Below are 12,215 nucleotides of genomic sequence, written 5' to 3'. Positions count from 1 at the left end.
AGTAACCCTATGATAGTAAAATATTTTGCTAGGAGGAGGTCTCTTCATCCTATCCAACAACACGTATGTGAGTCAGATGCAGGCACTGGATAAACGCTTTGCAAGAATATCTAGGAATAAGTACTTCTTTCTCTAGGAGGCGATGCTGTTCATAAATTGCAGAGGTTGAGTTGCTGATTGTTTAAAGTTATGTAAAATAATTGATGATTGTCAGGTTGGTTGCTCTTAAATGTTTTCTAACTGCCATTGTGTGTCTTGAGCTACAGTTAATCTGAGTTCTCGAGCTTGGTACAAAAGCATATTGTTGTTTTAAGAGTCTGACTTATAGAGGTGGGGAGACGAACAAAAATGAGCATTTCCTCATTAATCCAGGGTGTGCTATTCAATCTGGTATGCAGGCTTGCCACAGTGCAAAGTCAGACTTATTTTTTGCGCTTGACTATGTTCTGGAGAAGATCCATGTGATTAATCAAAAATGGGTCAGGCATGAAAGAATCAAAGCAAGCTTTTTTAAAGGGGTTTGATTTAGTTCTATTAAAGACTTGTGACTGATGTAGCTATTGCGAGAGCTACGCTTACTCATGTACAGAATGCACTTATTGGAAGAGCTTGGCAGTGTATATCTTCTAAATGTATTTCACTTTGATGTAACGTGAGGGAGAGAAAAGTTTCATTGCTCATATTAGCCTAATTATGTAAACCAAAGTGCTGTTGTCCCTGATGAATGTAAACTGTTTAAAATGTCCAAGTAATCGGTGGAGCTGTATAGTTCTCTTATTTAGATTTGAAATATGGGATTACATTTAAAGTTTTTTAAAAAGATCTTTATATTCCTAGATGTAGCATTTTAAATCCCTAATTTATTTTGTGTCTGATGTTGTTAAATGTATAGTATGTCATCTATTTTCTGAATGGAAGTTATGCACACCTCATAACTGAAGGTTGGAGACTTGTTCTACACCATTTTTGTAAATACGTCACTTAGGGGATGTGGGGGGATTGTTTGTTACCAATTATACTTACACCAGTGCAACCCCTCATGTGGACACAGTTACATGAGTATAAAGTGCCTTGTGCTGGCATATCTTTATTCACTTTGATAGGAATAAACTATACCGGTCTAAGCACTTTCACACTAACAACTGTATCTTTTCCAAGGATTTGATCTGCTGAGACAGCTTCCTCAATCTGACAGCTCACTGCCACCAGAAAGGGACAGTTCCCTCCTCCTCCCGTGCTCCCTATCCCTGCCAACACGTGCCAGCTGCTTCTCTTGTACCTTTACTGGTCTGATCCCTCCACAGGACAAATCAACTTTTTAAGCCAGCAGAAAACTAAGCCAGTTTAAAAAAAGGACAAATTTTCTGCTGGATCAGTTCTCCAAAGGATCGGATGCACAGTAGGGTGGAAGTAGCGAGGGGACAGGACTCCGCAGCCCGATCCCCGCAAGGAAAAGGAGGGACAAGTCACTCTGGAGGTGCTGAGCTGCTAGGTCAGTTCAGCATCTTGCCGAGCCACGTGCTTGGAGAGCTGTGCTGTTTTATCTGTAGCGGGGTTGGGTGGCATGGATTTTGTGGGTACACAACCCTCAGGCTCGCAGTGAATGGTAAATTATCACATTACTGTTAATTGCTTAAATTTAATGAAACAAACTCAGGTAGCTGCACTGTTGACTTTTGTAAACTTCTTACTGTCTAGTCTGTGGGATGTATTTTCCAAAACCATATTACAGTATTTTAGAAATGCGTCAGCTCAAAGAAGATTGTTTCCTAATTCTGTATGACATCCAGGAAAAAATGTAAAAGTGCCATATTTACTCAGTGATTCATGTACTGCTCATATGTATATTCACATGCAATGCGTACTAGACTTTTCTGTGACCTATAGTATTTGACTTAGAATGGATGGACATTTTGTGGATAATACTTCAGGCATGGTTTATATATATACACACACACACACACAAAGAGTTTATATAACTACTTACATTAATCAGGTGCCTAACAAGTATGACAATTCCAGAACATAAGCAAGGCATTTTACATTATTGCTCAAAAATAATACAAATCTTCCTTGGTAACAGAAGCAGAGATGACAAGGAGTGCACCAAAAATAAGATGACAACCTTAGTAGTACATTAAACCTGACAAGCAAATCTACTTTGTGATCAAAATCTGGAGATGTGCATCTCCCTCTTTGTCAAGATGAGGATGGATATATGTGCTGACCTCTTGCATTTAGCCAGCCCAACAACTTTTGTAAATTCTGATTGCAAAGCGCCTGCCTAAAGTCTCCTATCATGTTTCTGGCACTTCTAATAATACATGTGCTTAAGTGGTGACAAGTCCTGTAAGAATGCCAAGGAAAAACTCTGAAATTTGACCAAATGGACAAACTTCTTAATTCTGTAGCAAGAATCTTAATATGGTAATAGACCTGTGTAGTGTTACATTGCAATATAGTACACCCAGAAAAAATGGAAATAAAATGCTCTTTTGTAATAATGAACATTGTCAGACTGGAATGTGATTTTTTGTTTGGGAAATATTTTGTTTCTGGGTTACCTAAAGATCAAACATAACCATCTTTTGGGTTTGATCCCTTGGGAGGGAAGTCAGGAAAATATGCTTGAAAAAACATCGTTAGGCTTGACGGGATTTATAGCCGCATGGTCTCGCTTCCTGTGCACCTCCTTCCATCTCCTCCTTCTGGCAGCCTGCTCAGTGGCCAGCAAAGAAGCCATCCCTGCGGGAGCAGCTCCCCCGCTCCGGTCCCTGTGCTCTGCCAGGGCCGGGGGGATGCCGGGGCCCTGCCAGCCTGGGCTACCACACGGCCCCGTGCAGCCGGTGGCCAGGGGCACGGAGGCTCCTGCCTCCCCCATCATGTGCCTGTGCCACTAAGGGAAACGATGCTCTTGGTGCTTGCATCTGACGTAACCCCCTATAAATCTGACCAAAGGCGATGGGTTTGTGCTGCCTGCATTTGGCGTGGGATGTTTTCTTCGTTTCTCCATACCTTTTAAGTTGGAAGCAATAATGTGTTTCAGTTTTGGTTTTTGATACTGAGGCAACGCTGTCCTGCTGAGATGGAGCAAGAAATGCTCCTCTCTGGTTCTCATGGTCCCAGGGAGAGGAGGGGAGCGGTAAGCACGGGCAGTCAGCCTGAGTCGGCTTTGCCCCTGGATAAACCCTGGCAGGGAGCTGGCAGCAGGGACATGCTGCCCCTGGGGCACGGCGAGCCTCGCGGAGGAGTAGAGGATGGAGATGCCTTGCTGACAGCACCTGCTCCTAACCTCCGGGCTGTTCCCTGCGAAGATGTGGAGGGCTGGTGGAGGGCTGGAAAAGCTGGTATGCTCCTTGCAGCCCTGCTCCTTCCCACCGGCCCCGCCGCAGATACCATCTCTGGGCCGCACCCGGCGGGATGGGAACGCTCAGGCGAAACCACGGCGGGGATCCCTGGGGCGATGAGATCGCGCTGCTGGAGCAGATGTCGCCCCGTTTGTTGAGTGTGCTGGTGGCAGGAGGCGTTCACGGCCCAAGTTAGCTGAGCCCCAACAAACCTCTTCTTTTGGTTTCCTGAATATGCGTGCTGGGGAGCAGGAGTTAACCGGGGCAGATACCATGCCATGAGAAACCCCCAAGCAGCAGCCCGGGGGGCTCCCAGGGCACAGCCCCCTGCAGCTATGTCATCTGCTTGCCAGCAAGCAGCAGCGCTCGGGCCAGTTTGTCCTTCACCTCACACCAAATAGGTACTGGGAATTCCCAACGGTTGTGAGAGTTTGCTTGTATGTCCTCATATTGCATTTGATAGTGTGGGCAATGGTAAGAAAATTGCATGTCTGCCGTCTTTTCTCTGTAGGAGCATTCATGAAGCCCTGAAGACTGAGGTGAAGAAGCCGTTTCTGTTTCTGCTTTTTTTTATCCGTGATTGCCTCAGAAATACCCCTCGTGCCAAGGGTGCAGGTCTTCCCCGCTGCCGCCTCTGTCCCCACGTGCAGCGAGCACACAGGAGCGATGGCCCACGGGGGCTGGGGCCAGGAGGCAGGAGCGGGTCTGCCAGGAGGGCGAGGACGAGCCCCTCAGCCTCCCCCCGCTGGGGGGGCACCCGGGCAGGGCCGGGCAGGCGGTGCACCGCCGGTGGGGCGGCTCAGTGAGGCAGGTCTCTGCAGGTCCACCTCCACCCATGGGTGCTCGTGCCACCCAGGCTCAGCTCCCAGTTTCCCATCACGCATCCTGCCCTTCATCATGCTCTTGTCTGTATTGCTGGGTGCAGAAGACCCGACAGACAAAACCAGGCTGGACCTGCCCCATCCCCACGGGGATCAGAGATGGCTGGCGTGCCACGGGGCAATGTGAGGTTTGGCAGATGCGCAGTGGATGGCAATGGCCCCAGAGCTTCCATGCAGGGAAGCCCAGACCAGCGTGAGGATCTTGCTTCAGTCCTCTGGCTCCAGACACACATTTGAAGCAGCTTGTGCTGGCAGAGGAGTGTTTTGATTGCTGTCTCGATATGGAATAGGCTGTGTTGCGACTGGGCTGCAGCTGACAGCTTTGGCTCAGGCAAGTAAACCATGAGGTTGCTCATGGTCCTGGCTTCCAGAGCAGGGCCCAGGCCAGGGAGGGACTGGATGTGCCTAGAGGTGTGCTTCCAATGAGAAAGCAAATACAATAACCTCAAGGAGTGCAACCACCATGGCCAGTGGGGTTTGGTGGCTTTTGACCCGGGCCAGATTCCCAGGAACTACCATGGGCAGCACTGGCAAGGTGTGCAATCCCAGGGCGTGGAGTAAAACACCTACATTGCAGGCAAGCTTGAACCGTTCTGCTATCAAACATGATTTTATCAGCCCATACTCTCCTCTGCTGCCAAGGCTTATGATGTTACACCTAAACTGGGTAGCACATCCAGCAGCATCCTTGATGTGGCAAGGTGGCAGTGGCATGGTCATTGGGAACAGTAATGACAAGATGGTGCTTCCTTCAAAACCAGCATCAATGGGCCAAATGGGACATAGGTGCCTATGTCCCTTTACAGTGCTGCTATGTATAGATTATACTAAAGGTGGACCCTTAGCTACTTCAGACAACTGGAAGGTCCCTTGGGAACAAGACAGAGGTGGCAAGGGATTTTAGGACTGCCAGATGCACTGAGCCCCGAAGACCACGCAGAGATTTCAGCAAGGAGTCACTTGCTAGGGCATGAGTTGCTGCCAGCCTGATGTGATGCTGCAGTACGCGGGCTGACTTCATTTGCTGTGCTTTTACATTGCTGGAGTAAGAGGGCTACTAAGCTGGTTGTTGGAGGTATTTTGACACATGAATTTTATGGACTGTGGTAAATAAGTGTTGATATTTTGCTGAATATGATTTAAATGTAACCCTTGTTTCTTGCCAGTTGGGGTCATGTGACACTGTTAGCCTGGCTTGTGGAGACTGCCTGCAGTTCTATTTATTCAGTAAAATATTTTGGCAAAGCTGTGGCATCCTGTTTCCTTGCTGTGAGCAGAGAGAAGAAAGTAGTTAAAGAAGCACAGAACTTCAGTAAAGCCACAAGGTTACCCTCAGGAGCAAGTTGCCGGCTACAGCTAGAAGCTAAATGAGATTTTTACAAGTCTAGAACAAGCTGCAGACAAAACCACAGAGCAAAGTAATCCCCTCTGCAAAGAGTAACTTTAGGAAGCTGAAGTGCCAGGAGTGAATGCAAGCAGGATCAGTGCTGGTGAGACCCGCAGCCTGAGGCACACAATGCTCTGCAGTGCAGGGGTGGAGGGTGGGGGGGACAGGCTCGTCGTGGTGGGGTGCAAGATGGCTGGAAGGAGCAGAGCTGCACCTCCCTCCTGTGTTTTGAAGGTGATGCTACCCATGAGGCAGTTTCTTTGCCCACGTGACTGCAGCATCTCCGAGTGTGGGTGTGCTGAGTAGCAGACTGCCTGGCTCAAAGGGACAGAATTTAGTATTTTCTTTAAATTTAAGAAATCTATTGCTACATCTCACTGCAAGGTCTCAGGGTGCAATCTGTGGCATTTTAGGAACACTGTCCCTTATCGCTGTCACCACCAGTGTGTCAGAACCCCTATGTGGCCTCTTGAGCAGGGTGAGACATAGTAAATAAATACCATTACAGCTGTGCTCCCAGCTGGTGGCTACAATGCTCCTTGAAGACACAGCCTAACCTTTGGGGGATTTTACCGGCCTCGCTTCAATGAGCAGAAAAGCTTCTACAAAGCCAAGGACCCAGGCACTTGTTTCAAACCTGACAGCTTATCAGGGGCACAAATTGGTTGAATAGAAGGGAAAAGTAACTTTCTGAGCTGGTGGAAATGGCTTTGCAAAGCCTAGCGCTTGCCCAGTGGAAGGGCAATCAAGTGGTCCTGCTGGTTCAGGGCAGGATCAGCCGAGCAGGTGGTACCGGCTCCTCCTGCCCCAGCAGCCCTTCCTGGGAGCTCAGCATGGACAACCCGATAAGGTGCCGGAGGAACTGCCGCACACGCTTTGCCTTCACCAGCAATTATTTCTGCAGAAGCTGTGAAAGCGGAGAGGAACCGCCTCCAAACTTCTGACTGAGCCCAGTGTCAGAAGCCAGTTGCACCAGGGGCTCGCCCCAGGCCGTGCTGGCATCCAGGCACCTCAGGCATCAGTGGTCCAGCTCTGCTGCAGGAACCATGCAGTTCACCACGCCGCCAGAGCTGTGGGACCCCTTTCTTAACACCATAACCCACGCTGTCCTGTGAGTGCCCAAGTAGGTGTTTTCTTCAAGGAGGTGAGGCTGGGACTTCAAGGAGGTGAGTGAGCAACTGTGCTTCACCAGGAGCTTGAGCTTGCTCCTACTCATCAGTGGAGGTTTGCCTTGAATCTCCCAGAGCAGAAGATCTTTAACAGGAAGCCTGTGAAAAGGACCTGAAAGGAAAACTCTGCACTCATCAGGCCTCTGAGGGAAGCAAATGCAAGTCTGCAAGCCTGGAAAAAAGTGAGGTGATGAGGCAGGGGGCTGCTGCATCCCGTGGGCTGTGGCAATACCCACGGCAGGAAGGGTGCTGCTGGCCCCAAGGCTGCAAGGGCAGCTGAGTGCTCAGGGCTCGTGTGGCTTTTTCATGAACAGGGCAGCAGCAGCAAGGCAAACTCTTTACAAAAAGAGAGTAAAGGTTTTTGCAGTCGTTCAAGAGAGAGCTGTGGCCTGGGGAGCGAGGGACCAGTGAAAAGGTGTTTTGTTGGGACTTCTCCTGGGCTTGTGTTGACGCCGGCAGGGCTGGAGCTCTCCCTTGGCAGGGAGAGGGGAAATGGAGGAAGCAGATGTGTTTCCATGGCAATGCAGGGAGCAGCCCTCATCGGCACAAGTCTCCTTTTTCAACCCATGTTAGGAGCCAGCGTCAGCCATGGTCTGCCTCAGCTGCCCTGAAGGGCCTACAGCCACCCACGGCCAGGTGGGCACCACTCACCCTGGGTGAAGTAGTGGGACACATACCAACGCCAGCACCCATACCAATGGCCAGACTGTGGCATGGGGCTCCCACTGCCACTCTCCAGCATCAGGTTTGCCACTAGGACACTTGAGGCTTTCAATTAAAAAAAGAAAACCAACCAAAAACTAAAAAGCCTGTGTTTACTTAAGCTTCATTTTTTCCCAGCTTTGCAGCTCTGATTCCCATTAGATAGGTTTCAAGAGTCCTCATTCATTAGGGCGCAGAAAGCTAAGTCACACTCTCTGAGGGAAGTTACACGTAAATATGAAAAATGTGGCTGCCTAAAACTTGCAGATTTCAGACCTGATTGTTTCTGTGTCCCAGTTCTTGTGAAATATTTATTGATAATTTTTTGGTTTCGCCCAGAAAAAAATCAGTTTCCTGTAGTGGGCCAGCGGACAAAGTAGTGAGCTTCCCAAAGCTGGTCTCCCCTTTGTGCTCCCAGCACCCCAAGGCCGGAGCACAGGGCACCAAGGGTTCCCATGCATCATCTCACCAAAGAGGGCAGCAAGCCTTGGGGTGCCGGGAATGAGGGCTGTGTGGCAAGGGGCAGGTGAGGGCAGCCTGAGATGCTCCCAGTGTCACTGATAGCTCTCCTCTCCACTGCTTCAGGTGTGCTCAGTCCTGCCAGGAACCAGTCCTGTCTTAGTCTTTGGCCCTGGATATTTTAAACAGGGGTTAGAGGATGAGGAATAATTGCTGGCTGAACTAATCATGTAGGCTCCAGGGGTAGGATGTTCAGTAGCAGCCTCTGCCTCAGACCCCTTGCGTGGCGCAGGATGCTTCCTCCTCCTTTGGCTCCTTCCTGTGTCCTTTGGCTGGAGGTGGAAGGTGAACAGTAACAATGATGTGATGCTCAACCCCAAGCAGCCAAAAGGAGGTGAGAAGATCCCTACCCAAATGACGTACAGTCGGATAGTGCCGTGCCCGGGTGTTCAAGGGTGCTTGATCCCAGCGTTTGGGTGTAACCCTCTATGCAGCACAGGCCAGCTGAAAGATTGTAGCCAGGATTTTGGTATGGGCTGAGACACTATCCAAACAAAAGTGAGCAATGTCCCCCCCAGGTCAATCATTAATAATGTGTGTGTGGATGTTCTCCCTTGACAACAGCACAGTTGAGCCTTAGCCTTATTTAAATCTCACTTAACCAGCTTTCCAAGAAAGTTTTTAAAAGTGACTGGGAACTACACTGAAATCCTTCCATTTGAGCTGTAATTTCATCCAGTACTTGTTTAGAAGTTACGCCCGAGAGATCTGCCTAATGTATGAGTGTGTTTTCCTTACACATTGCCTGCCTTGATATTTTTCCATGGGAGATCACTCAGCTGTTGGGGATCTGTGATAATGATGATTTAGAAACAGGGCCAGCAAAGAATTCAGACAGAGTACAAACAAATGGCCCAAAGCTGCCTCCACCCCAAGCATATTTCCATTTTTCACACCCTTTTTCTCTACAGTGTAGAAAGCTCCTAACACTCCGTGAAGTACATGTGTGTAGTTGCTGCAGACCTCTGAGGGCATCCCGCATTAAACTGTCTCTCATTATGTAAGAAATGTTTCCAGTTCTAGGAGCCTTTAAAGTGAATTCCATTAATGTCACACTTCTACTAGTCCTGCAGCTCTCTCACTGGATTTTGATCCCATCTTTACATATGCCTTGGATGCTTTGGTTGCCTTCCAGGACAGCAAGACCGATTCCCTGGTTTTTAATAATGTGGTATCCCCGAGCACTTTATTTTCAGGTCTTTAATGTATTATTTGCCATGGATGCACAGATAATACACAAGATGCCACATTTATTACGCCTCATGGAGGTTCTGTGAATTTTTTCCCTATTGCAGTCCACACGAAGAAGTTTGTTTATTCTGCAAAACTTCAAAGCAGTCAAATTTAAACATTTTGCTTTCCCTTTTATGGCTGTGGAAAAGAGAGGTGAGACCTCAGGGTGTAGACCTCTTCCATAGTGTCACTGACAGGCAGCAGATATTACAGAGGCTGGGGGAAACCAGGGACACACCAAGTGACATCTTATGAGGGTAAAGTGCAGGGGCTGCGGTGAGAAGCAGCTAAGCAGTGCTTCTGTTGTAGCAGGAGCCAAGGGGCCTCAGTCCTCACACGGCGCTGCCATGTGTGGCTGGGGAGGGGTGATGGTCCCTCTCCAGATTATGACCCTTTCTGGGGTGAAAACAGCAGAATTCACCAAAGGTGCTGCCAGGGGAAGTGTTGGAGAAGCCTCCCTCCTTCCCTTGCTAATTAACTCACCAGGCACACGTTGAGCGTGATGCTGGCCATTGCCCCAGGAGGGGGTTGTGTCTGGGCCCATGTGTGGGACACCCATGCCAGCAGGGCTCCCCAGGACAGCCCCTGCCATGGCTCCAGCTGCACGTGGGAGTCAGAGCCCGGTACCAGCAGCTCACTCGCTGCCCTGAGAACAGCCACCCTGTGACTCTCTGCCACGTCCATCCCTGCCTTTGGCGTGGGGGAACATTTAAAGGAGTTTGTCAAGCTGACAAGAGGTGATATAAAGTACTCCGAGGCCCTCAGGTGAAATCCACTGATAAAATAGCCCGTTATAGCTCTGCGCCTCAGCAGACTTCCCTGAAAATCTCTCTCACAACTCCATGCGCAGTAGCGCAGGACGCTCGCAGCCAGCGGTGGTGGTAAGGGGGCCTTGCCGCTCTCGGCGTGTAACAGACCCGCATCGGATCCAGGTGACAGCTGCATATACACCAGATGGTAATGAATCAGACGTGCCACGGTAGGAAATGTAGTTCCATCCCTGGTGTAAAGATAATCTCTGCTCTTTCCCTACTGCTTTGTCCATGAGCACCAGCACACATCCCCAGGTGTGCCCACACTGCGGTGGCCCATCTCAGTGATGTGAGACAGGCTCCCCCCGGCTGGAAGGCTGGGCCGGGGCTGGGTTCACCTGCCAAGTCCCCCCAGGGGGTCTGCAGCTGAGCGAAGCTCCTGGGCAGCCGGGCTGCAGAAGGGGCTGGCAGAGGCCGAGCGAAGCCACGAGGTGACACAGCACCGCAGCATGTAGATGCACGCTCTGTCTGCAACACCGGTTCGGTTTGCTCGCTTTTGGGATTGCCTCCTCTTCCCTCGGCTTCTGCTGCTGAAATCCCAGCTGTGCCGGTGCCCCCGAGTCGCTGTGCCTGGCTTTGGCAGCGCCCCACGGGGCTGGGGGGCCGTGGCCAGGTCCCGCGAGGTGGGAGGGCAGCAGCCAGCAGGGTCGTGGAAAGCAGAGCAGGGCACTGAACGGGTTCCAAGGCAGCAGAGCTGTGTGGTGTTCTGGGGACAGGGAGCCTGGGCTCCCAACCCTTAGGGTGTCCCTGGCTGGCTGCAGGGAGCCCAGCACCCCCAGCCCCAGGGTGGGCGCCGGGGAGGGCTGCAGGGGGCCAGCTGCAAATGGCACTGCTGAAAGCCTCGGGAAGGGGAAGGAGGGTTTCCTGCTGTTCTTGGTTTCTGTTCTTGATAATTAAAATCCGATGGGTATATCTAGGGGAAGCTCTTATCCTCAGTATCATTCCTCTTAAATCCTTCTCTTTTTCCCTTCTGTTTGCTTTGAAAGGTTTTTTTTTAATTTCCTTGCCTGTTTCCCAAAGCTTCTCCCTTTCCTTGTTCCCCTGTCATTGAGGAGAAAAAAAAAGGTCCCTAAAGCAAAAACAACAACAGCAAATTAAATAAATAACACAGGCTTACAGGAAAAGCTCTGCTATTTTTGAACTTCCTCTCCCTAACTTTATTTCTGGCTCCTTCTTTGCCCAGTGTCTTCTGCCACCCACCTCCGCGCTCAGAGGCGAGGCCAGAGGGGTGGGGGACGGGGGTGGCCGGGACCCTCCTGGGGCACGCTAACCTCGCTGCCTCCTCGAGGGGTCACGGTACTTCCTCCAGGGAGGGGGGAAAGGGAGATTTTTGCTGCTGTTAAAAAGCAAAGGAAGCACCTTAGCTAGCCAGGAAATTCTCACACAAGCAGGGTACGGCAGCAGCAGCTCAAATGCTCACCAGATCAGAGCACCCCAAAAACTATGCCATAAAAACAGCCCTATAGCACATCACCTCATGGGCATGCTGAATGCACAGGCTGATAGCATAAAAATGAGCAACTATTGGGTCAGATGAGGAAATACTGTACTTCTCTGAGCGCTTCTCGGTACTTGCCTACATGGTTCTTTTTCCGGCTTTTGGCTTCTTTTTCCTGCAAAACCAGTTTTTTAGGCAGGATTATCATGGCTTATTCAGTGAATGCCTCACTCTGATTTGCTTTCTGCAGCTCTTATGCATTTAGATCCTCTGTTAATAAACAGTCGCTTCCTTTTACCTCCCTGTGGGACTATGAGAGAGCCTGCGGGCAAAGGGGATTGAAAGCATCATCTTTCCAGCCTCATCTTTCCTCTACCGCTGAACTGGAAAGAAAAGCCTCCTGCAAAGCCTGTGGGACACAATGCTTGTTGGAAACTTGGCTCAGATGAGGCTGGGGATAGCACAGGGATTAAATGATGCACAGAGGGACCAGGGACACAGGTGGCTGCCAGAAGAGATGGGTTGGGCGGGGGGGGGACACCTTCTCCTCCAAAAGATGCTGGAGACTTCTCATGCAACTCTCCCCCTTTGTGCACAAAGAGGAAAAAATCTTGTATCAGCTGCCAGAAGTGACCTGTGTAGAAGGAAAAAGGTGGATCTAAAAAGCAAACTACAAATCAGGACTAAAGGGTTGTCCCTTCCTCCCCCTTTACTGTGTAGGAAGAAC

The sequence above is a fragment of the Falco cherrug genome, chromosome 12 (genome assembly GCF_023634085.1).
Source record: "Falco cherrug isolate bFalChe1 chromosome 12, bFalChe1.pri, whole genome shotgun sequence".
NCBI classification, from domain to species: domain Eukaryota; kingdom Metazoa; phylum Chordata; class Aves; order Falconiformes; family Falconidae; genus Falco; species Falco cherrug.
The sequence above is the reverse complement of the archived record's forward strand: the minus strand, read 5'-3'. Positions refer to the sequence as shown.